Source organism: Pongo abelii, chromosome 10, assembly GCF_028885655.2.
Source record: "Pongo abelii isolate AG06213 chromosome 10, NHGRI_mPonAbe1-v2.0_pri, whole genome shotgun sequence".
NCBI classification, from domain to species: Eukaryota; Metazoa; Chordata; class Mammalia; order Primates; family Hominidae; genus Pongo; species Pongo abelii.
Window position 1 is genome coordinate 27,234,532 of NC_071995.2, and position 23,904 is coordinate 27,258,435.

A 23,904-nucleotide genomic window follows, 5' to 3' on the forward strand; every position below is an offset into this window, starting at 1 on the left:
TGGGTAGCAGGCAGGAGCACAGACTCCGGAGCTGGCGACTGCAGTAAAAACCCAATCGTCTACATGCTGGCTGTAGGACCATGGATTAGTTCTGTAACTTCTCTGTGCCTTATCGGTAAAATGGAGATAGTAATGATACCTGTCTCATAGTGTCGTAAGGATTAGATGAGTTAATATTGGTGAAGAACAGAGCATGGCAGATAGTATTATAAAAGTGTTTGTTAAATAGAATTAGTAAAATTGAAAAGGCTCACTCTGCTGTTATATGGAAAGTGTTTGCCAAGGGGAAGTAAGGCTAGAAGTAGAAAGACCAGTTAGGAGATGATTGCAACAATCCGTGCAAGGGATGGCTTAGATGAGGTGCTGATGGTGGAGGTGGGGAAGTGAGGAGAAGGGTCACATCCTGGGTATATTTTGGAGGGGTGGCTGGAAGATTGGATCTGCTTTTCTTTCAAACCTGGAACTTTCCAAGTTTTCTTTGCTGCCTTGTCCGCTCCCTCTTGAACAGGGGTTCTCCAGTGGGGTGGTGCCATTCTGGAATATGTGGGTGCATATTTTGGTTGTTGCAGACTGGAGAGGTGGGTATTTCTGGTATTTAGTGGCCGGGGGCTGGGCCAGGGGTACTCAGCATCCTATCTGGTGAAGACTTGTTCCTTGCAGTGTGCCAGTGGCATCCTGGATGAGAAATGCTGCTTTAGACCTTTATTTCCCCACTCACCTCCCGTCTCTGCTCGCTCACCTGCCTCCTCAAGATATCTTAACCTGTAGTCCCTGTGTGGGCAGCAGGGAAGCCCACGAGCTCCCTGATATTTTTTCTCAAAATGTTCATGTGCTTTTACACTCTTTTTCTTCCTGTACCACCCTACTTTTTTTTTTTTTTTTGGTGAGAGGTTGCAGAATTTTTCATCAAGTTCTGAAAGGAGTTCACATCCTAAGAATGTAAGAATTTCTGTTAATGAGTGATCTCACCCGTCACCCACCTTCATTGTTTTTACTCCAACCTTTATGGTGCTGAATGTCCGGATCTGTGCTCCTGCACTGCTCTGTGCCCTGATTTCTGGGCCGCTGCCCACTGAACTATGTGTCAGTTTCTCGGGATCAGTGTGTCACCTAACTTCTTCCTTGATTTCCTGCTGGGATTTGTGGGACCATCATCCATCTTACTCTTAATATTGTCTTTCCTGTGCCACCTCGCCTTGAGTAATTCATCTAGTTCTGATTTTACCTCCTGGACAGCTGAGGAAATTTTCTCCGTCTTCCGTCATTCACTACGCTAATTTATCATCTCTCATTTAGATTGTTTCCTCTTAACTGGTCTCCCCGCCTGAAACCCATCCTCCATGTTGCCGGATGAGCTTTTGGACACAGAAATCTCACTGTGTCACTGACCTGCTAAAAGCCCAACCCCAGTGCCCACAGGATTGAGTTCAGACTCTGTTACGATACACAGGACCTCGGACATCTAGCTCTGGTCTCACACCTTGGGCTGGTCAGATGACTGTCCTGCCTTACTGCTTGTCTGCCCTCCCATCCCTTGACTGTTCTCAGGCACTGGGCACCAGGTGCCAACAGGACTACGTTAATAAAACTTCCCATGCATTGATGCTGAAACATCTGAACATGCTATTTGATGACATGAAGAAATGGTTCATCCTCTTTTTTGCCTGCCAGAACACTTGATGGCACTAAAACCAACCTGGCTGTCCCTTTCTCCTGAAGGAGGATCTCACTCCCTTAGGAGGTGATCGTGCCTTCCTTCTATATCATATGCATACATAGTTCTTATTCCTTTGCTGTAATTTTGGAAGCCCTCTACTTTAAACAACTAAGCTTCTGAGAGGCTCTTCTTAAGCTTGTTTCTTCACGAGTTTCAAGTGACTAAGGGGTCTTTAAGCTTGTAGCCCTTGATGCAGTTCAAGGAATGCAAGTTGGTTCTTTCAAGCATTATAACTGATTATGTCCTTGCTGCTGGATGTTCTAGGGTTATCTTTTTCTAAAATGGAGCAGCTTTGTCTGCATTAAAAAACTGGAAGCACATGGTTTCTTAATGATTTTTGTGGGGCTCTGGGGAGCCCCTCAGTAGCCCTTGATCTCCAAGTTCACTCCTTACCTCTTGAATTGTAAGGAGCCTTGGTTATGCACAGCCTTTCTGTTGTGGAACAATTTTTTGGCCTCCTGAACTAACATTGGGCCAAGTTCCCACCTTTGGCACTGATCATCCTGTTGCACGTTCAGAATGGAAAAACTTCTGATGATCTCTCTTCTGTGTTCTGGTCGGTCATTAATGCTTATACTTCGTCCTTTGCCCTCCAGGAGTCTTCCTAGTTTTCATTTCATGTGGAAAAAAAAGAAAAAAAAAAGAAGAAGAAAAATATTTTTTCACCACTCTCAACTGTTTCCAATGAGCTTTCTTTTTCTTTCTGTTATGGTGTGTGTCTCTTTTTATTAGCACTTAAAAAATGTACTGTGCTTTTGCATTGGCAGATGCAATGGCATTGGTAATGTTTGTAAAACACTTCAAAATGTATTGTAGATACAGCGACACATTCATCCACAGACTAACAAACATGAAGGTAACCATCCAGGAGAAGTTTTCAGAGTTTGGCTCTGGAACTGGTATTTGTTGCCATCTGAGCACTTGTGATTTCAATCACGAGAGTGAGAAGTCCAGATTGGTTTAGTATTGCTTTCCCTGCTAGACTTTGGGTCTCCTGGAAAGCAGGATCCATATTTAGTTACCCACTGACTGTAAGCTCTTTAATGGCAGGCACTTGTCTGACTCTTACTGATTCCCACTGGATCCTTGGGCCCAGCACAGCTAGTCATTGAGTGAATTTATACCCTAAAGCAGGACCATGCCAAACTGCCGGTAGACACTAAGTGTGAAGACCAAACGAATAATTTGAAGTATAACTGACTTAATCATTCATATTACATGGATGACTTAGGTGATACTGAAATCTAGATTAATAGGAGTGGGAGTTTTACTTGGCTTCTGAAAACACTTCAACAAATAGTAAGTGCTGACCATATTCAGGAGACTGACATAAGGTTATGAGGAAGAATGAAGTGGCCTTTGATTTGGGGAAGTTTATTACCAACCATTGAGGATACAGTAAGTACATAAATATTATATAAGCTATAATATGTAATATTATAAATATATAAAGCTGAGTAAGAGGAGAGAGTGGCTAAAAAACTAAAAGAGTAAGGGCATTTACTCCAGCAGTATTTATAATAATAAACATTAGAAACATCTAATGGTTGATATCAGGGTACTGGTTAAGTAAATTATGGTACAGGCTCCAGATGGACTGTTACACAGCCATTAAAAGTATTTATGAAGAATTTACAGTACTTTGGGTAAATCCTTTACTTTTTTATAAGGTTAAAATGACAGAATACAAAATTATACACACAAGGTGATAAGAATTTTTGTATTTTTTTGAAACAGTAATACCAAAAGGAAAAAACACCAGAATGAAGACATACCAAAATATTAACATTATTTTTTGACTTCAAATAAGTTATGTCTGTGTGTACATGTATATGCACATGCATATGCAGTTTATCGAATTTTCATACACTGAACAAATCCATGCATCAAGTGCACAGATCAAGAATACAGCATTATCAGCATCTCCATAGGCCCTGTGTTCCTCACTTCTAATGGCATCTCATAGTTTTGACTGTTTTTTTTTTTTCTTGTATAAATGAAATCATACAGCATGTACTCTTTGGTGTCTTGGTTTCTGGCACCCAAGGCTGTGTGATTCATTCATATTGCGTATAACTGTAGCTTGTTCATTCTTTTTGTTTTTTATGGATGACTTTTTTTTTTTTTTTTGAGACAAGGTCTCACTCTGTTGCCCAGGCTGGAGTGCGTTGGCAAGATCATAGCCCACTGCATGCTTGAACTCCTGGGTTCAAGTGACCCTCCCTCCTCAGTCTCCCCAGAATAAGCAAATATTCTGTAATCATAAAAAGATCGATTTTTTTTTTTTTTTTTTTTTTTTAAGAAGCAAAGGCTAGTTTATTTGTTAAAATGCTTGGGTAGGTTCATTTGGCCAGTTTGGCTAGATTGTGGGACATATGAAGGGGAATTAAGAAGATAAATTGGCACTGTACTGAAACAGATGTGGTGCATGCAGTGTGAACTGAGGGTTAGGATAACCAGGTTCTGTTTGTCACTTAGTAGTCATGGGACTGTGGACAGATCATTTAATCCCTTTGATCCTCAGTTTGCTCATCATCCATCTGTCAGCTGGATGTGATGGTATCTTCCTTATAAACTGACCATGAGGCTTAACTTGAGATACTGAGTTTGTGAGACAGACTGCCAGACAGTGAGGTCCTTCATTTAAAAATTAGAGAGGGAGCCTGCTATGGTCTAAATGTTTGTGTCTCCCTCAAGTCCATATGTTGACATCCTAACCTCCAAGGTGATGGCATTTGGAGGTGGGGCCTTTGGAAGGTGATTAGCTCGTGGAGGTAGAGCTTTCATGAATGGGATTAGTGCCCTTATAAAAGAGAACTATCTGTTCCCTTCTACCATGTGAGGACACAGCGAGAAGGTGCCATCCATGAACCAAAAAGTGGGCCCTTGCCAGACACCTGATCCACTGGTGCCATAATCATGGACTTTCCAGTCTCCAGAACTGTGAGAAATACAAGTTTCTGTTATTGGGAAGCTACCCGGTTTATAGTATTTTGTTAAAGCAGCCCAAATGGAGTAAGAACCCGTGTCCAGCTGCCGTAAATTTCTCTATGAAGTGAGGGATGAGAGAAGGGTGTTATTAGGAAGTGAAAACAGATGGCTTTGAGGTTGCAGTTTGAGCAAAACAGAGAAGTTTGGGGCAAGTGGTGGCTAAGGTCTCAGTGAGCTCGGTGGTCCAGGGAGAAAGCAGCGGGGCTCAGCAGTGTTGAGGCCCCCACTGAGATTGGAGCAATGTAAATGGAGTGTAATTTTTTCCCCTAGAAGATTTATTTATTATTGTTTTATTTTGGCTAATATTAAACTGATTTTTCCTGATCATACAAGTGGAGGAGGTGAAAGAAAGAAGAGGGAGGGAGGTGGAAAGCCCAGCCAACACGCGAGAAGTGCCACAGCTAATCTGCAAAGAGAATGGAGATTCTGTTTAAAGGAAACCTCTGATTTTAAATGTGAGCAATGTGGAAGTCCACAGTGAATTGGAGCATGTTTTTCCAAAGGTATTTACCCTACAAGGGATGGCTAGATTTTTTGTTTAGTCCATGAGAGTCTACAAAACAGACAGGGACTTTTACTAAAATACCTTTTTTTTTTTTTTTTTTTTTTTTTTTAGCCATAGCACTGTACTGGCAGACACAGAGCAATACTCTAAGCCCAAGTTAGTTCTAAAGCAATCCCAGCATTTCCTAATGTAGAATCTGAATAAGTAGAAATCTTAATTTTCCTCAATACAGCTTTAACTATTTTAGATTTTTCAAATTGAACAGGGCTTGATGTACCAGCTTGCAAACCTATACATTGATGGTAGTATTGTTTCTATGGGAATATTGCTCAGGTATGTGAAAACTGTTGGGGCTGCACTCTGAGTTTGTCTGCCTCTTCCAGACATATTGACCAGTGAGCACTCAACCCTGAATGCAGCGTGGATAGGGTAGCTATTGGTAGATACTCGATGTCGGTAGATTGGGTGGTGCCTTTATTCATCACTGATTCATTCATTCAGTATCTGTGAAGTGTTTGCAAGCTGGCTATGCAAAAACAATAAGAACCAATCTTATCTTTGAGACACTTTGTTAAAAGAGGGGCCTTTAAACAATTTGTGAAGTGTGATAATGGATAAAATAGAGATGTGGGTTCCCAGGGTGGGGTTGGGAGTGAGTGCTTCTGGAAAGATCTTCCTAAGTCCACCTGAGGAAATCAGGGAATGTTAAAGAGGAAAGTTCAGTTTGAGCTAAGACTTGAGAATGAAAGGCATTTTTTCTGGGAGGACACTCCATACAAACAGGACAACAGGTCCAAAGGCACAGGATATAAGGGAGAATGTGGTCTGCCGGAGAACAAATAGTCTCAATATCATTAAAGTTAGATGTGTACAGTGGGCTGGGGGAGTGGCTGGAGCTGAGGTTAGGAATAATTACCCACCCCACCAGGGTAAAGGATTTTCATGCTGTACTAGAGTTTGTTTAGCTTTCAGTTGGTAGCAAGCTTGGTTATGAGAAGCAGCTTTTCCGGTCTTTGTCCTGAATTAAGATTTTGACATATTCAGATTTTAGATTAGAGAATGTTGGGATTGCTTTAGAATAACCTGGGTTCAGCATACTGCTCAGTGTCTTCCAGTGTAGTGTATTGAGATTGCTGTGTTGATATTCACTCTACAAAGATTTATGTGAATTAAGTCAAAGGAACAATACTTGTAGTGGTTGATGTTACAAAGATAAGAAATGGCCTCTGCCTTTTAAAAAGCTTGCAATCTAGCAAAGCAAAAGTTGAACTTTAAGAAGACTTATTTTAGAAATAGAGATAAATGCAAAGGAAAGAGGAGAAACAGAGAAAGCTATTTAGAAGGTAGTACACACTGATCAAGGACCAAAGGACCAGAAGAAATAATACCTGGGGACAGTGGCACAAAGGTGGATGAGAGGTGATGGGGTGTCCTAGGGAGAGGCCACCACAGCCAGAACACTGTGGTGGTGGCTGATCCTGGAGCATGGATGTGCAGAGTACCTTTGGGAAGCAGCACAGTGTCTAGACTCACTCAGCATAGGATGAGACTAGACAGAAATGGGGCCCATAATGTGATTGGGACCAGGTGTAGAGGGTCTTACATGCTGCACCGAGAAATTTTGGACCTTATTCCAAGCCAGTAGGCTTTTATGAACAGGTCTCCTGGTCTCCTCTCCTTACCCAGGCTGCCAGTGAGGCAGGAGAATAGGGTCTGGAGGCAGGGAACCTAAGGCTGTTTCATGCCAACTTCCTAGAACTAAATTGAAAGGAAAACCCATCACACCGACTTCCTAGGACTAAATTGAAAGGAAAACCCATCACACCGACTTCCTAGAACTAAATTGAAAGGAAAACTGTAGCCCTCCCTTAAGTAACAAGAGGACCAGAGGCTACTCCCTTTGACCTTTTCTGTCTGGAGGATGGGAAATTGGCTGTCTGCAACAAATCATACTGAGTGCAGGTGGAGTCTTCATTTGCAACTTTGTAACTTCATTCCAGCCTCAGAATGGTTGCTGTCCCCACCAGCAGATTCTTGGTTTGCACAGAAGTATAACTTTGTAACTTCACCCTAGCCTCTGATTGGTTGCTTTTTCTTTTGCGTGTGACATTTGTAACTTCACTTCAGCCTCTGGTTGGCTGCTTTCTCCAACCAATCAGACTGATTGTGGGCTACCACTTCGGTTACATGAGGTGAGCCTGAAGTGGCCAATGGGAAACTTCTAGTGGATGTTTGGACCCAAGAAGATTCTGTATCTGGGCCATTGAGCCGCTGCTTGGGTCTGCTCCCACACTGTGGAGTGTACTTTCGTTTCCAGTAAATCCATGCCTTCATTCTTTTGTGCTTTATTCTTTCTTTGCTTTGCTGGGCGTTTTGTCCAACTCTTTTTTCAAAATGCCAAGAACCTGGACAACTTGCAGTCACGACCCTCTACCGGTGACATGACTTTCTCCAGCCTCTCTTCGCCCTGCTGCATTAAGAACAAGCCCAGTGTGTTACTCCCAAAGCCTAACACCACATACTTGGGACTCTCCTGGTTTTGCACGAAAGTTGTGAATTTAGCCTATAATTTTAAGGTGTTTCCCTGGTCCACAGTTTATTCCCTCATTGTTGGTTCTCCTCACCTTAGATTTTTGCAGAGCCCAATTTAGTCTTTCAGCCACTTTTGTGTCCATTATCTAATTTGATTATTAACAGTCATTGGAAATAATCAGGTCTGGCAATTTATAGGTAGGAAAATTAAGCTCAGAAAGCCTAAGCGAATAGCTGCAGATGAGATTAGCAACATTGTCATTATGACCCTGTTTGTTTCAGGCTTCCTTCCATTAAGTCATTACACCACAGCCTTCTACCTGACTGATTCTGACTTACTACCAGTGAATGCACGCCAGCCACGTCATTATGGCATCACTGAGAAGTTTGCATGGATTCATCCTTGTTGGGCTGTGACTTAAGTGTTTTGAAATGGCTGAGATTATGGGCTATAACCGTGACCATTACACAGAGAGAAACTAACTGGCTTAGTATGGTAGTTTGCCCATAACCATCTTACTCATTTTTCTTCTATTTAAGGAACAACCCAACTTCCTACTAAGTCTCTTTCATTTATATGATTATTTTGATTTTTTTTTCTGGAAATAACCCAGATCATTGCAGTTCGTGTTCTTGACCTCATGTATTTAACAGGAAAATTGTTTTCCATTTTTCAGATATTCAGCAAGCTAACAGAGTTAAGTGTAACTAATTTAGTGAATTTAGTTGGCAATATGATTTGCCAACTTTAGTATACAAGTTAAAGTATTTGTAAGGCAAAAAAAAAAAAAAAAAAAGAGAATCTTGCTTTACAAGAATACTTGATTTTGCCAACAGTTACCAAGTTGGCCTTTTAAAAATTACCATTGAGAACAACACGGTTGTGAGGCAGCTACAGTAAGGGCAAAGATACTAGTTTTTATCATTAAGGACCACTGACACCAAACAGTCTGTGGAATTCCTAGTGACAGGTGGTATTGACACTGAGAGACACTTGGGAGGTCATTGTACCATCTTTCAAAAGAGCAGTCACTGAAGAGTAGAAGTGGAAAATCATAGTTAGTGGTAAAATGGGGCATAGGGCTTGTGACACTCCTCTGTTCAAATCCTCAGTGGCTGCCTATTGCTGAGAGGGTCACTCCTTGGCCTGGCCCTTCTACCCACTTGCTTATCTGTGCTGAGCGAATGCACTTTGATGGCGTTTTATTAATGACAGTGGGTTCAGGCCTGTTGTGGAAACAAAGATGAACTCTTCTAACACAATTTTTTAAAAAACCATACAGTACATTCTAGCTGAGTATGTAGAAGCTTCTGAGATTCTGATGCAGAAAGCCGATCTGGAACACTGTTTAATTCAGGTCAAATCAAGTTATTTTTAAGCACCTAAATGACTAGGACTGGGCCTAAATATAACACCCTTATATATTCTGGAAGTGAGACTGGCCAGCTGCGTCTAAGAAGAGCACCTGCAGTGGCAGTCACAAACCTCCACATTCCCTCATTCCTATCTTTATTAATTTTTGATATTGTGTTAATTATATATGTACTACATATAAATATGTTAATAATAAGTATTGCTTATCTCATTTCCAGTCCAGAGTGTTTTAGATTTTAGACAGAAGCATGCGCTTGTGCACCTTGTAAGCAACAAAATAGTTTTTGCCAAACTAGGTCCTTAGAGGCAGGAGCAGTTTCTTATTAGAACTCTTTGGGACTCAGGGCTTTATTCAGCATGAGAGGCACTCATTAAATATATGCTAGTAAATAGATATTCAAATGTGTACATGTAGGTTAATTTTTTTTTTTTTTAACTAGGGGCAAGATGGGATCAGATCATTATAGGCTGGTCATTCTGGTGGCATTATTTATGAGGTGCCTATTTCCCTGTCTCTCCAGCAGCACTGGAAGCTGAGAGACCAGAAGGTAGCACAGTAATAAAAATGAGAGCATGAAAACCTTAATGAAAGGATTTCATTATGGTAATAGAGAAGAGAGGATGTTTCTTGCCCACTATTGGATGTTAGAATAGGTAGGATTTAATAGCTAATAGGATACCAGATCTGGAGAGAGAAAGAAGTCACAGTACCTCATGCTAGTTAAGTGTAGCACATTTGAGGGAGTAGAAAAAGATACGGTAGTATGTTCACTTCTAGATGGATATTACCTAGAAGACAGTAAGAAATAAAGATTAGAAGCTCAAAAAGAAGCTTGGGCTGGAAATAGCGATATAGCCCAATCATTCTTCCAATCACTTATTCGACATGATCAGTCCTAAGACAGACTGGACACGTTGGTGGTTGAAGACCAACTAGTAGATAAGCTTGTCCTGCACCAGGCAGTATAAAGAGAGAATCAAGTGGCAGGGAGCTCTAAGAAGAGAGAGAAAATGAGATCAGTGCCCTCCCTAGAAACAAAGGGGAAAAGAGCCTCAAGAACAAGGAGTTGGCCAGCAGTATCAAAGCTGAGATGGAAATCATGTAGATAAGGGCTTGACTTTTGGCAACGAGGAAATCATTGAGGATTTTCTGAACAGTGAGGTTAGCACTGAGTTGAGGATTGTGAAGAATTGGAGACTTAAAAAAAAAAAAGGATAATTTATAATCTGTATTTGAGTGTGATGTGCTAGGTCCCAAGCACTTTACATGTATTAACTCATTTAAATCTCACAATAACCCTATGAAAGTCTGTGCTTTTTTATTCCCCATTTTACTTCTGCAAAAACTGAGACAGAATAATTTGCCCAAACTCACATAGGTAGGAAGTGGGGCAGAGCTAGGATTCGAGGCCAAGGGCAGCTCTACCACTGTCGGTTTTAACTACCATTCCGTGCTGATGCTTCACTGTAGAGGAGAGAGGTTGAGCACCCATGTTCCTGTTGGTGCTGTGCAAGTGATGGGGAAACAGAGACAATACCCTCGAGCAATTTTTACTAGTGCAGTAGGGGAGCTGGATCAGCAGCACAGGGAGTGTTTCAGTTGCTGGAGCCGGTGAAGGATGTAGCAGGTAGGGAAGGCAGCTGCCAGCTTTTACTGTTGAAAGAGGAAGGGAGGCATCAGGAAAGGTTTCTCGGAAAAGGTGACCTTTAAATAGAGGTTCACAGTGACAAAATTCAGAGTGGTAGTTATGAAAATTTTGGCATGAGAAGCTAGCTCCTATCCTTAAGGGCTACTTCCTTCTGTTTTCATCAGGTTTTCTAAGTACCGACCTCCATGGTTAAAAACCAATTTAAGCAAATATACCTTGTCTTTAAAAGTCTCCAGTGGGTTTATCTTAATAGGGTACTTAACCCACAAACGAGAACTTTCTGTTGTTGTTCTTTGGCTAGGTGGGCCATTATACTGTAATACTCATAATTTGATTGTATATTTACTTTAGAGTTGGGTAATATGACTCTTTCCATAATCTATTCTAAGATAAATGCCATATATACAACAAAATGGTCATTATCTTTAATTTTAAAAAGAGGTTAAAGAGTAAATGCAGTAACTGCTATGTTTTCTGCATGGGGTAGGAAAGACCCTTCCTCCGTAATCATTTCTGTGCCTTCACCAAACACTGGACTTCCAGAGACTGCGTCTTCCAAACGGTATGATTTTTTTCCGGCATTGAGATTTTTGGGGATGATTTCCATTTTTTAAAAGCATCAAAACACTATGTTGGCCAAACAAAACACTTACGGAAGCTAGATTTGTGCTTTACAGTTGTATCAGTATCTTCCTGTTAGCTGGTGGGAGTGGGGTGGGGGTAGTACTAAGTTCTGAGTTCTATGAGAAGGGATTTCAGCCAGCTATGAGCAGGTGAAGCCATAGAAGGGATGTGGATATCAGAAAGGCTGTTGAGAGAGTCATTGCAAGAATAATTTAAAAATCACTTTAATTAAAAAAAATTCATGTAATGAGATATTTCAATTCAGTGAATTGTTTTAGATAAGTTTCTTAAACACTTTCCTCTTAAGAAAAAGTATATCATCCTGTCTCCTTTAACAAAACATATTTTGGGGGATTGAGGGGCATTATTAGCATATTATCCTAAAACTATGGATGTTGTCCAGTAGAAAATAGGCAATGGGTGGGTACTTTTTATGGGCAGTATAAGGAGATACTGAGGCAGTTGCTTTATTAAAAGAGGGAAGTGTATGATCAGGGTGGGATGCGTCCTGGTTTGCTGGATTGGTCCTGGCTCACTCCTGTTGTTCTGGCATAATAACAGGACCTTTCATCCTGGACGATTGTTGTGTTGAACCCCTTTGACTCCACCAGGGATGGTACCAGGTTCCTGAGGCCAAAGAAGGGACCCAGAGCCAGGGAACGAGATGACGTGGGGTTTTATTGGGGGCCTATATCCAGGGAAGAGAGTCTAGTGGCAGTGGGCTGGGCAGGAGAACCAGCCCCAAAAGCATGCAGTTTATATAGCATTTTCACTTAGTGTCCGCCTGCTCAACAGTCTCCATATGGTAACCTTCTCTCAACCCAAAACTAAGGGCCATGATCCTCTGTCTGGCCTGCATTCCACCAGACCTCAGAGGTTGTGCGGTTGGGGGTTCTGATGTTCCTCATAGACAAAGAACGAATCTCCTGGTTGGCAACTCCAGGATTCCCTAACTTGGAATATTCAGTTGCTTCTGCCATACAGGGTTATTCCCAGGGTACGCTTAAGTTATTGCTATCAGATGCATTTACCATGCACTGATAAATTGTATGGTCACCCTACATAATGTTAATATGATTTTTAGTTGCTGGTCCCTTTCTCATAGAGGTGGAGTGAGGCAGGTATGCTGAATGACCTTGCTGTTTCTTGTAAAATTAATCACCAAAGCAAAGGCTAAACCTTAGAATGACTCTCAGCCTTCCCTGAGTGATCTTTACTGTTGCTGTCAGGGCTTTAACTTGTCAGCACTATCGAAAGCATGATCGATTATTTCTGTATTACAGCGTTCAAAGCCATCCTCCCTGTTAACTTTAACCTACTCTTAGGTCTATATCAAATTTAATTTGTGGTGTGTGAGGGAGTCATAGCAATCCCTGTTTCAAGGATATGTTTCTTAATAATCGTCCTTAAATGATACTGAAGTAGAGATAATATAACATGAATTTTTAAAAAGCACGTTTTCAGACAAACATTTTTGGGGTATGAAATCGAAGGTACTGGGTACCACTTTGCAGGTGGATCCTCTTTTTTTTTTTTTTAGAAACTTAAAGTGATTTATAAGCTGAATGATAACAGTGTTCCACGTCTTTTTCAACTTAGAATAAAATATAGAAGGCATGTTAATCAAGTTTGTGAATGAAAAAGTTTGAAGTTGTAAATAATATTTTTAAATGAGAGATTGAGAATTCTTTAATAGCTTAAAACAATGACTGAAATATAGACTAAGTTGAATAGGTCAGAATATGAATTTCTGCATTTAGATTACAAATAGTAGTTATGCAAGTGCAGGAATAAGCAAACAACATAGTTCATATGAAAAAGACATAATGGTTTTAGTTGAACAGAAGCTCAGTATAATGGCTGTTTAGAATGTCAGTGTACTTTGGTTTCTGATGGCATATGAGACTACTCTGAATTACTCCTCTAGTAAAAGTGAATATAAATAAAAATGCTGGATAAATTATGTAAGATATATCCCTAAATGGCAAGAAAACATGAAAATAAAAGACCAAACATTGGCCTGAAAGTGAAAGCAAGAAATCAGAGAGATAAGGGGAACACCTGGTTAGAGAGCACTTGCTGAGTCCAGTTGAGCTTGAATTTTCTTGGTCCCTTGTTGCACTGGAGACAAGAGACAAAGCCCAGAGCCTGCTTTGGGGAAAGAAGTTTAGTAGACAATGTCTCCACATAGAGCTGGGACCCCTAAAGACTACTTTCATAGTGTATTGTAGAACTAGAAATGTAACTTTTCCTTTGACCACCTCCCAGTCCGCAGAAAATCTCAGAAAAACTGCCTAATATTTTATAACCAATAATAATCAGCATTCATGGAGGTTTTCAGTTCTAATTTAGACCTATAGGTGGTCCAAAGAAAAGGCAAATTATATAGTTGTAGAGTGGTTCCACTATAGTAGCACAAGGCAGAAGCTAGTGCAGGTCCTTTTTGGAGGAATCTTTCTTCAGGGCAAGCCTTGAAGAGTTCAAAAAGTTTTAAGAAATTTTAATGACAGTCAAGAATCACAAAACAAAGTAAACAAGGCATCATTGATAGAACCAGCCAAAATAGTAGATAACAGAATTAGGTATGTAATAATCTCAGATATTATAGTTGTCAGAAAGAATGTAAAATAACTTTTAAAGAAATGGAAAGGTTAACAATGTGAGTAAATTGCAAGTGAATATAAAAATGACAAAAAAATCTGAAAAAAACTAAATAGTTCTTTGAGAAATAAACGTATAATTGGAATTTAAAAATCAGCAAATAGGTTTAATGGCAAATTAGACATAGCCAGAGCAAGAATTAAGCAACTGGAAGACAGTTCTGAGCTTTTTGACTGTGACTCACAGAAAGAAATTCACTTACTGGCACATGCGTATGCATATGATACATGTGTATGATTTAAGCCAAAGTATCTAGAAACTGATCTTATCAGTTCTCTACTAAAGGTAGTGTTCTCTACTATTTTGCTTTTCTCATTTATTCTTTTTCATTAAAAATGTTGGGACCAACCCAGGAAATTTTGTAAACTGCAATGGGTTACAACCATAGTTTCAAAGAAAACTGATTTTAATAAAATTGAATATGTGTATACCCTACAACCCAGCACATGTCCAGCATAGTTCAGAGCACTTTGTGTGGTACCAAAAAAAGAAAAAACAAACAAACAAAAATACTGGAGAAAAAACATGGATTGCAGAAAGCATAAGGCATTTTTTAATCTGTACAGTGGATTACTGTAGGACAGGGGTGATACTAAAAATAATGAACAACCAGTACAGTGTAGACACCATGCAGTCAGTGTGGCTGCTGCCCATAAACAGCAAGCCTCAGCCCATACCCATGTGTGCCAGCCTATTGACAGCCCTTTCTATACCTTTGAAAATGAATGAACTACCAGTTCGTGCATCAACAACAGAAAAAAGTTCTGAAAGATTTTATGTAGTATGATTCCACTCATATGAGCTTCAGAAATTTGGACAAAACTTAAGTAGTATATTGTTTAAGGATACAAGCATGTATTTATTTATTTATTTCTGGAGATAGGGTCTGGCCCAGTCACCAAGGCTGGAGTGCAGTCGCATGATTATAGCTCACTGCACCCTCTAACTCTTGGACTCGAGCAATCCTCCTGCCTCAGCCTCCTCAGTAGCTGGGACTACAGATGTGCACTGCTACACCTAGCTTTTTTTTTTTTTTTTTTTTTTTTTTTAGTTCTTTTGTAGAGATAGGGTCTTGTTATGTTGCCCAGACTGATCTCAAACCCCTGGGCTCGAGCCATCCTCCTGCTTCAGCCTTTCAAAGTGGTGGGATTACAGGTGTGAGACGGAGTTCTGCTCTGTCACCCAGGCTGCAGTACAGTGGCACGATCTCGGCTCACTGCAACCTCTTCCTCCCGGGTTCAAGCAATTCTCTGGCCTCAGCCTCCTGAGTAGCTGGTACTACAGGCGCATGCCACCATGCCCAGCTAATTTTTGTATTTTTAGTAGATACGGGGTTTCACCATGTTGGCCAGGATGGTATTGATCTCTTGACCTCATGATCTGCCAACCTTGGCCTCCCAAAGTGTTGGGATTACAGGTGTGAGCCACTGCACCCAGACTAAACTATTTTTTAAAAGGCAAGGGTACACACAAAATTAAGGAGAATTGTTGTTACCTTTTAGTGGAGGACAAGAGGGTGGATTAAGAAGGGTCACAAAAGGAGCTTCAGAGGTAACTTTTTCTTCTTAAAATTGTGAGTGCATGAATGTTTCCTTTTAATTCTTTATACCTTACTCATTTTATGAGTACTCTTTTGCCTGTTCAACATTTAGTAAAATTAATTTTAAAAAGTCAAGGCAGGATTAACACAGGCAATAAATCATTTATGCTGATCAGACCATTTTTGGAAAGTTGTTTTTAGTTTTGGGTGCCAAATTTTATGGACATTAACAAACTGAAATGTGTCCAGAGGAAAGCATCCAGGGTGGTGATACAAACCACCACCCTGGTCTTGAGCCTTTCATTTTTCAGATGCAGATTCACACGCATTCTCACTATTGGTGGTTTTGACTTCCCTGGATCAGCCTGCTAGTGCTTAATGCAAACCTTTTGTTAACTCCCAGGATATTGCACTTTTTGCTGCACCGATCAGAAATGAGTTCCAAGAAGTTCCACAAATGTTCTGTAGTTTGATGGTTTGCTAAAGGTTTTTTTTGTGTGTGTGGGAGGGAGGTATCTAATGCTGTAACTATAGACCCTATGGCATGTTACTGTATTATATCAAATTATAGCTCAAACAAGGGATCTTTCATTGCTGGAATCAGACAAACCCTCTGCTGTCCACAGCTCCTGAAGGCATCACTAGATTCAGGTAGTATCCACCGAAGGGACATACATGAGGATAATTTAGTTTGGTGCCTTTCAGAGACTATCCTATGGTTTTCTGTCTGTGGCAGTGCAGGGATCCAGTTCGTCTGGCCAGGGCCTTAGCTCTGTGTAAACAAGGACGGGTAGGCAGATGGCAGCATTTGTCTGGATAATAATTACTTGAGGTAAATGAGTAAATCAGCAATTATCGAGGATCTGCAATGTGCCAAGTGTCGTTAGGTGTTTTCTCATAAAAATATTCCACTTCATAGGGAAGGAAGTGGTCTTATCCCCATCTTACAGATGTGGAATTTAGGGAGGGGCCACCAAAATTAATATTTGGGGGAGAGAAAAGGGAGGAGAGCACGCTTTCAGCAGTGCAGTGCTAGGGCTGTGGAGTCCTGGCTAAAGGCAGTGTGTGGTGTGGTTAGGAGCACAGATTGCAGCAGACAGGGCTGGATTCGTATGCGGACTGTCATTTACTAGCAGGGACACCTGGGACGTATGTTCTTTAACTACCTGTGCCTCTTGTATCATCAGAAAATGAGGAAAACCCCTATTTCATGAGATTGTTAAGATAATTAAATGAATTAACATCCACAAAGTACTTTAAACAGTGGCTTGGCACACAGGGCTATGAAAGTGAAGTGTTCGGTGAAGTTTTTTTCTATGCTGGCTTGTAGCAAGTGATTCTCTTGGTCTCTGTGACCCTGTAGCAGTCTGTCCTCAGTCTTAAAGGGGTGAGATTTTTATATCCAGTCGAGTTTCCCAGCATCCCAAGTTGGGTTCAGATGTACCCAGAGGATAGGCGTGGCCTTGATTTACGTTCATTAGATCTTCTTCCTCCAGGATCCTGCACTTCACAGGGCTATAGAAACCTGCCAGTGACAGTTTTTAAAAGACACACCAGGTGTACTTATTCCCAAGAGCTTGCTCTGCAGATGAGGAAACTGAAGCTCAGGGAGGTTATGACTGTCCCAAGTTCACATGACATTAGAGCTAAGATTAGAATGTTTGCTGTTATCTGTGTTACCTTTAGAATGTACAGAGGAGAAGGGCAGTTTTCTCTTTGAAGCCTTAATTTCATACAAGGTGGATGACCTCACATATCTTGGTCCACTGGACTATCAGGACTTGTAGGTTCTCTGTGCCCTTTTGAGGCCTATGATGTGCAGGCTGATCCCAGCTTTCAAGCCCTGCAAGAGCAGCTTACTTCTTCTTAGAGCACCTCTTTCGGCTGCTCCTCTTAACCCAGTTTCCCTCTAAATTGTGTAGGGACTAGACATTCATTGACTCCTTCCATGTGTTTCTTGTAGTCTCACCTATTCTTTCCAGTGGCCATTGGCTTCTCATAACCCTGACAAGGCTCCTACTTACTGCTGCCTCTCTCTTCTTTTGCTGCCTCTTCTCTTTGCTTTAATTTCCTTTCTTTATCCACTTCTCCTCTCTTATGGATTCGTACACACTGTCACTTGTGTATTACTACCATTTTTTTTGTAACTTGGGGCAGGATTGAACTACCTTTTTTTTTTTTTTTTTTTTTTGGCAATGGAGTTTCGCTTGTCGCCCAGGCTGGAGTGCAATGGCGCGATCTCAGCTCACCACAACCTCGCCTCCTGGGTTCAAGCGATTCTCCTGCCTCAGCCTCCCAAGTAGCTGGGATTATAGGCATGTGCCACCATGCCCAGCTAATTTTGTATTTTTAGTAGAGACAGGGTTTCTCCATGTTGGTCAAGCTGGTCTCAAACTCCCAACCTCAGGTGATCCGCCTGCCTCGGCCTCCCAAAGTGCTGGGATTACAGGCATGAGCTACCGCGCCTGGCCCAGGATTGAACTCTTGACTTTTGGAGCCGTTGCTAGGCAGTGAGTGTTCATGATATGAACTGACCAAAATCCACAGTACATCTTGTGAGCTATGCAGTCATGCCTCTTAGATTTTTTTGACTAGCCTGGAGCCAAATTGAACGTTATTAACACAGCATTACAGCCAATATAAGCTTTCATCAAGAGGAGAGTATACCAAAATTGAGCCAAAAACTGGGATGCTGTAATTCCATACCAAGGCAGGAAATGATAAGGTTTCAGAAACAGGTAAAGTATAATCTGTACAAGTGCCTGGTTTAAGTGGTGTTTAAACCTAAAGATAATTTTTTCTTCATCTTGAAGTGGCTTTATTGTTTATGCTTTTCTTTGAACTGAAATAAGGACAATATTCAGAATTAACATACATTATGCAACAGCTCAATTTAGGAATTAAATAGTTGTTTAAAACATACTTGAACATGCCAACACATTGTATACATTTTTCTATCCAACTGTAGAATATTATTCACTTTCTATACTTTTTGCCTTTTAAAATATGTGCCAAAAATTTCTACCAGCTCTTGCTTTAAAAAGAGAATGAAGGTCATTGTTGCTTGAAATTAATTTTTGATTTTTTATTATTTATTTATTTATTTTTTGGAGATGGAATATCACTCTGTCGCCCAGGCTGGAGTGCAGTGGCGCGATCTCGGCTCACTGCAACGTCCGCCTCCTGGGTTCAAGCGATTCTCCTGCCTCAGCCTCCTGAGTAGCTGGGACTACAGGCACGCACTACCATGCCTGGCTAATTTTTTTTTTTTTTTTTTGTACTTTTAGTAGAGACAAGGTTTCACCATGCTGGCCAGGCTGATCTCAAACTCCTGACCTCGTGATCTGCCTGCCTCGGCCTCCCAAAGTGCTGAGATTACAGGTGTGAGCCACCGTGCCCGGTCAAAATGAATGTTATTTTTTTAAAAATGAATTCCTTCCTAGCATTTGAGCTTGCTTTTTTAGTAGGCTCTTTTTAAAATAAGTTTTTTTGAGACCATAAAGGGAACAAAATGGGAAAAAGTATAAAACATCCATGCAGACAGCCTTCAACTCAAAACTGTCAGGTCTTTAAAAGCAATCTTGGAACTTTTCGTCTGGTAGCAGTCCTATTATTGAACAGATGGTTAATTCACACAATAAGCTGGATAATCAAATCTGATGAGCTAAGATGGGGTTAACTAGAGCAATCTGTAGTATTTAGAAAAATTTCCAGGGTGATTGGGGAATGGTGACTGCAGTCATTATTTCGGACTTGTTTCTGTTCGTACAAAAATAGAACTTAAAGTCACAATTTAATAAAAAAAATTTTCTTTCATTTAGAAAACAGCCCTCTCCCTCACGACTAAACAATCATTTGTAGGGGAGAAGAAGAGAGATTTGTATCAGCCACCTGCACTGCCAGTTCAGGAAATAGTATGTGAAATTCCTGCTTTATCAGGAACCCCTCCTGGCCTTCCTCTGGTCCTCATTTATTGAGTTTGCCAGATCCTGTGCTAGGTGGTGGGACCATAAAGAAGAAATGGGATGGGATTCCATGGTACGGTAGGGAAATGGGTCTAAACAAGTAACAAAACAGTGTGGAAACCTCCCAAGAATTCCTATAGTATGTTTAGAGAAACTGTCTCCTGGAGGATGGTTCACAACATCTGTTTAATTACCTTTGTAATTTTCTTCACTTAACTTAAAAACTAGTTAGCTTTTTGAATTTTTCTTGATTTTAGAAAGCATCTCTGAGGGATATGCCTATCTTGCCAGAATTCTGCAAACTCACTGTGCCTCCAACAGAGCCTTGTACTTACCAAGCGGTAGTAAAGACAGATTTACAATGTCTCCTTTGCAGAATGATTCTACTTGTCTTTTCTTCAGGTTTCTTTCTCTCCCAACATTTCTGCCTGTCAGAATGTTTTCTCTTAAAACTAAGGCCCAACCATATGTTTTCTCATAATCAGTAGGTCACACCCCCAGCCATACTTGTTCTTTTCTGGGGGCTTCCTTGATGGAAACCTTTAGTATGTCCTGATTTCACATTTTCTGATGTGTGTTCTGTAGTGAAACACAGTTTCTACTACTAATGTGGTTTATATTTGTCTTTTAATCTATAGGCATTTAACAGTGTCTTTCTTTCTTTCCCCCCACCCCCCTCTTTCTTTCTGATTCAAATTGGAATAATAGAAGACACCTAAATAATATGATGAATACTTATCAAAACTCCGAAGTTGGTTTTCTGAAAAAAGCTCTCTGTTGTGTGAAATATTGAAGTGTTATCCAGGAGAAGACTTTATTCAAATAGTCATCTTATAGCTTGTCTACTAAAGTTGATGAAATTCGTTTTCCAAACTGGTTTAAACAAAAGTGATTACTTAGCTATTTAAAAAACAATTGATCATATCTCTTTCTTGTCTTATCCCTTCTCCTCTGCCACTCTTCTGATTTCTTGCATAACATTTAATAACAAATCGTAAGCCTAACAAGGATGCATTTCAATTCCTTATGGTTTATGGATCAGTTTATTAGGTCAAGGGTGGGGTGGGTCATGGGGATGGAGGAATTACGGTAGAGAGTACGAACATTTGCTAAGAGCAGCATGGGATAGGTGAATTTACCCAGTATGAGAGTCTGGCAGAAGTTTTAAAATCAAGTACATCTGAGTTCAAATCAGGGCTCCACCGTTTACTAGCCACCTGAACCCGGGAAGGTACTAAATCTGAAATCTTAGTTTCTTCATGTACAAAATGGAGACTGTAGGACTGACCTTGACAAGGTTGTGAACAGTGTCTGAACTGGCAGAGTGGTGCCTGGGACTTATTTGTTCAGTGCCTATTATTACTTTTTAAAGACAGGAACTGCATCCTGATCAAGTCACCTAATCTTAACTTCAACTTTGTATAGCCTGTATAATGGGAATATTGATATATTAATGTGAAAAAAGTAAGAAAAATTACAGCCATATATAAGCATAAGGGGCTTATTTCATGAAGGCTTCCTGGATATCCACCAGCCATTAGTGATTTCTCTTGTATGAACTCTGCTGTAGCTTTTTTCCAAGTCTCTTTGGTGTTTATCAAACATTTATTTGATACTATTGTTACTAGGCGTTAGTTACATTTCACAAATACTGTAGTTAGTGGAATGAAACCCATATCTTCATCTTTGTAATCCCTGTAGTATTTTAAATATGATAAGAGCTTGGTAAAGGTTTATTATATAAATAATTAATTTTGGTATTACCATTGCTCTCTGCTTTGCAAACTAATATAGCTTAATAGCATCATAATGGATTTATTTCCACAGAATACCTACCTTATTGTTTCTGTGGTCATCTTATTAACATTTCACATGGACTATGTAAAACCTAAGATACCTTCCTTACTAACATTGTGTATTGCTTTTAGCAAAACTGAATTATATTTGGAGATGTAAGTGTTTGTATTTTGATGACAAGGTGAAAAAACCACCTTGAATGTTCCCACTCTTTTATTAGACAACAAAAATTTAGGAGTAGTTTAGAATTCTGTAGTATTTATAGTTTATTTTGTGGATACACAGGGATATCACTTATGAAAATGTGCTACCATAGTTTATTTGTAGTTAAATATTTGGAATTTCAAATGGGTTTTCTCTTTTCAATAAAAAGAAATGTGCTTTAAAAAAATACACACACACACACACACACACACATAGAGAAAAACATTTTGGGGATCTTGGAGTCACAGAGTAGAGAGTAGCTGGTTTCCTCCAAAACTTTTAGACTTTTTATCTGATCTATAATACTTAAATAACCAGAGCAATAAACTCTTTTCATTTTTACAGTAATAGAAATGTCAATATTGTCTATTGATTATGTGTCCTGGTGGGCCTAGTTTGGAGGAAGAGAACACACCCAACAATTAATCAGCTGTCATTAAAAGAAATATACAAGGAAATGAAGGGTTTGCATTCTTCTGTTGTTTAAAAAAAAAAAGGCAGAGCCTCTTGGAAACTGGAATTTATTTTGCTCTTGAGTTATTCTTGAGCATTCTATTTTGCTTTTGTTCAGTATCAGCAATAACCTGATACTGTGTTAACATCAATAACTTCTATTTGCATTGCTGTGAACTATTTAATTTAAATAAATTACTTATTACTGCATAACAAGTTGCCCCATACCTAGAGACCTAACTTTTTTTTTTTTTAAACTCTCACCTAGTTTCTTTGGATCAGGGATCCAGGAATGGCTTGGGTGAATGGTTTTGATTCTGGATCTTTAATAAGGTTGCAACCTAGGTGACAGTCCATTTTGTACATAGTCTACATGAAGGTTTGATTGGGGCTGGAAAGTCTACTTCCAAGGTGGTTCACTCACATGCCTCACAAATTAGTGCTGGTTGTTGGCAGAAGGCCTCAGCTCATCACCATGTTGACCTTTCCATAGGGCTGCTTGAATGTCTGGCTTATATCAGGACAAGTGATCAGAGAGAGCAAGATGGAAGCTACCATGTCTTTATGACATCATTCCACAATATCCTGTTGGCTGTACAGGTTACCTCTGTTTATTGTAGGAGAAGACTACACAAGGGTGTGAAAACCATTGGGGGCCGTTGTGGAGGCCAGCTACCAAAATAAAAGAATGCTTAATCTTTAGCACATTTTTATAAGTGTCCAATTAATGTTTGAATCACCTTAAGTTTTACCAAAAATAATATAATTACTGGTGGGGCTTCCCCAATTTTTATCCTCTCCTTTTCCCCATAATTACATGTTGGTGTTCATTGATTTATGGTGATTTCAAATATTTGTATAATAGATATCTGTTTTGCAGACATGTGGTAATAGGAGTATTATATCTAGGTAAAAGGAATCATTTAGGTGAGCAGGACTTTCACTGAGGATAAACTCAGAACCACTGTACAATCTGCTGCCATTCTGTAAAACCCTCTGAATTCATCAAGCCTTCAGCAGACATTTATTGAGCACCACTTATGTGCTAGGCAGTGTGAATGCAGGTGTCAGTGCAAAGTGTCTCTGCCCTTAAGAAGAGGCAAACATTTCAAACAGTTGTTGAAGATCATGGACTCTGAGGTCAATTTGCTTGAGTTCAGTTCTTGCCTCTCCTGTTTAGCTGTATGACCCTGGGCCAGTTATTTAACCTTTCGATTCTTTTCTAATTATTCCCTTATTACACATTACCTGCCTCACAGGGTTGTTGTGAGGATTCGATGAACAGTACCAGTGAGTACTAAGTGTCAGCCACTTGAGAATACCTGGAGTGAGTAGTTTTGATAAGGGGAGTTTCCAGGGAGTTATGAGATCATATTTGAGTGGAGTCTTGGAGAGTGAGTTGGAGTTTGGCCAGCACAAAAATTTGGTAAGGCCTGCACCTGGGATGCCAACTTGAAGGAGAGGCAGGGAAACTGAAGTGGGGTGAGGCCATGCATGTCACGTGGTGCCTTCAGGGGAGGCACTGGAGGTGGGCCTGGACAGCCGCGGGAAGGAATGCGAAAGGGTTCGTGGAAAAAACGCAGTGCCTGCAGTTTCCTGAGACCATCTTCACTTAAGCCTCTTGTTTCTCATTGCCTTCCTAGGTACTCCCACACCTGCCAGAGCTCGTGTTTGTATTTATGGTTAGGAACATTTTGTCACTGCAGTTACCTGACAAAAGAAGGTTGAACTTTTTTATGGAGACTTTCAAAAGCAGTAGGCTGATAGGATTGGATCTTTTGGTTTGTTAGTTTTTGTAAAGTGACCTGGTGAAGAGTGAACAATGGATTGAGTAGTTAGGGGGTTGTAGGAATCGATGGGGAGCTGGGGCGGGGGGGCGGGCAGGTTCACA

General features: G+C 40.3%; 1 protein-coding gene and 1 long non-coding RNA gene across 11 annotated transcripts in view; one reads left to right on the forward strand and one right to left on the reverse strand.

Moving 5' to 3' along the window:
• Positions 1-23,904, forward strand: part of RASSF8 (Ras association domain family member 8) — a 130,518-nt gene that overhangs the window by 10,593 nt on the left and 96,021 nt on the right. The window lies entirely within an intron of this gene.
• On the reverse strand, positions 1,673-22,564 carry LOC129049086 (uncharacterized). Of its 2 annotated transcripts, XR_008511866.2 has the most exons (4): positions 22,278-22,564; positions 11,423-11,577; positions 10,496-10,774; positions 1,673-2,321 (listed from the first exon to the last, which is right to left on the reverse strand). It is a non-coding gene; the product is annotated as an uncharacterized LOC129049086 (long non-coding RNA). The 2 variants fall into 2 exon arrangements; XR_008511867.1 differs by lacking the exon at positions 1,673-2,321 and having other exon boundaries at positions 10,418-10,774; positions 22,278-22,561.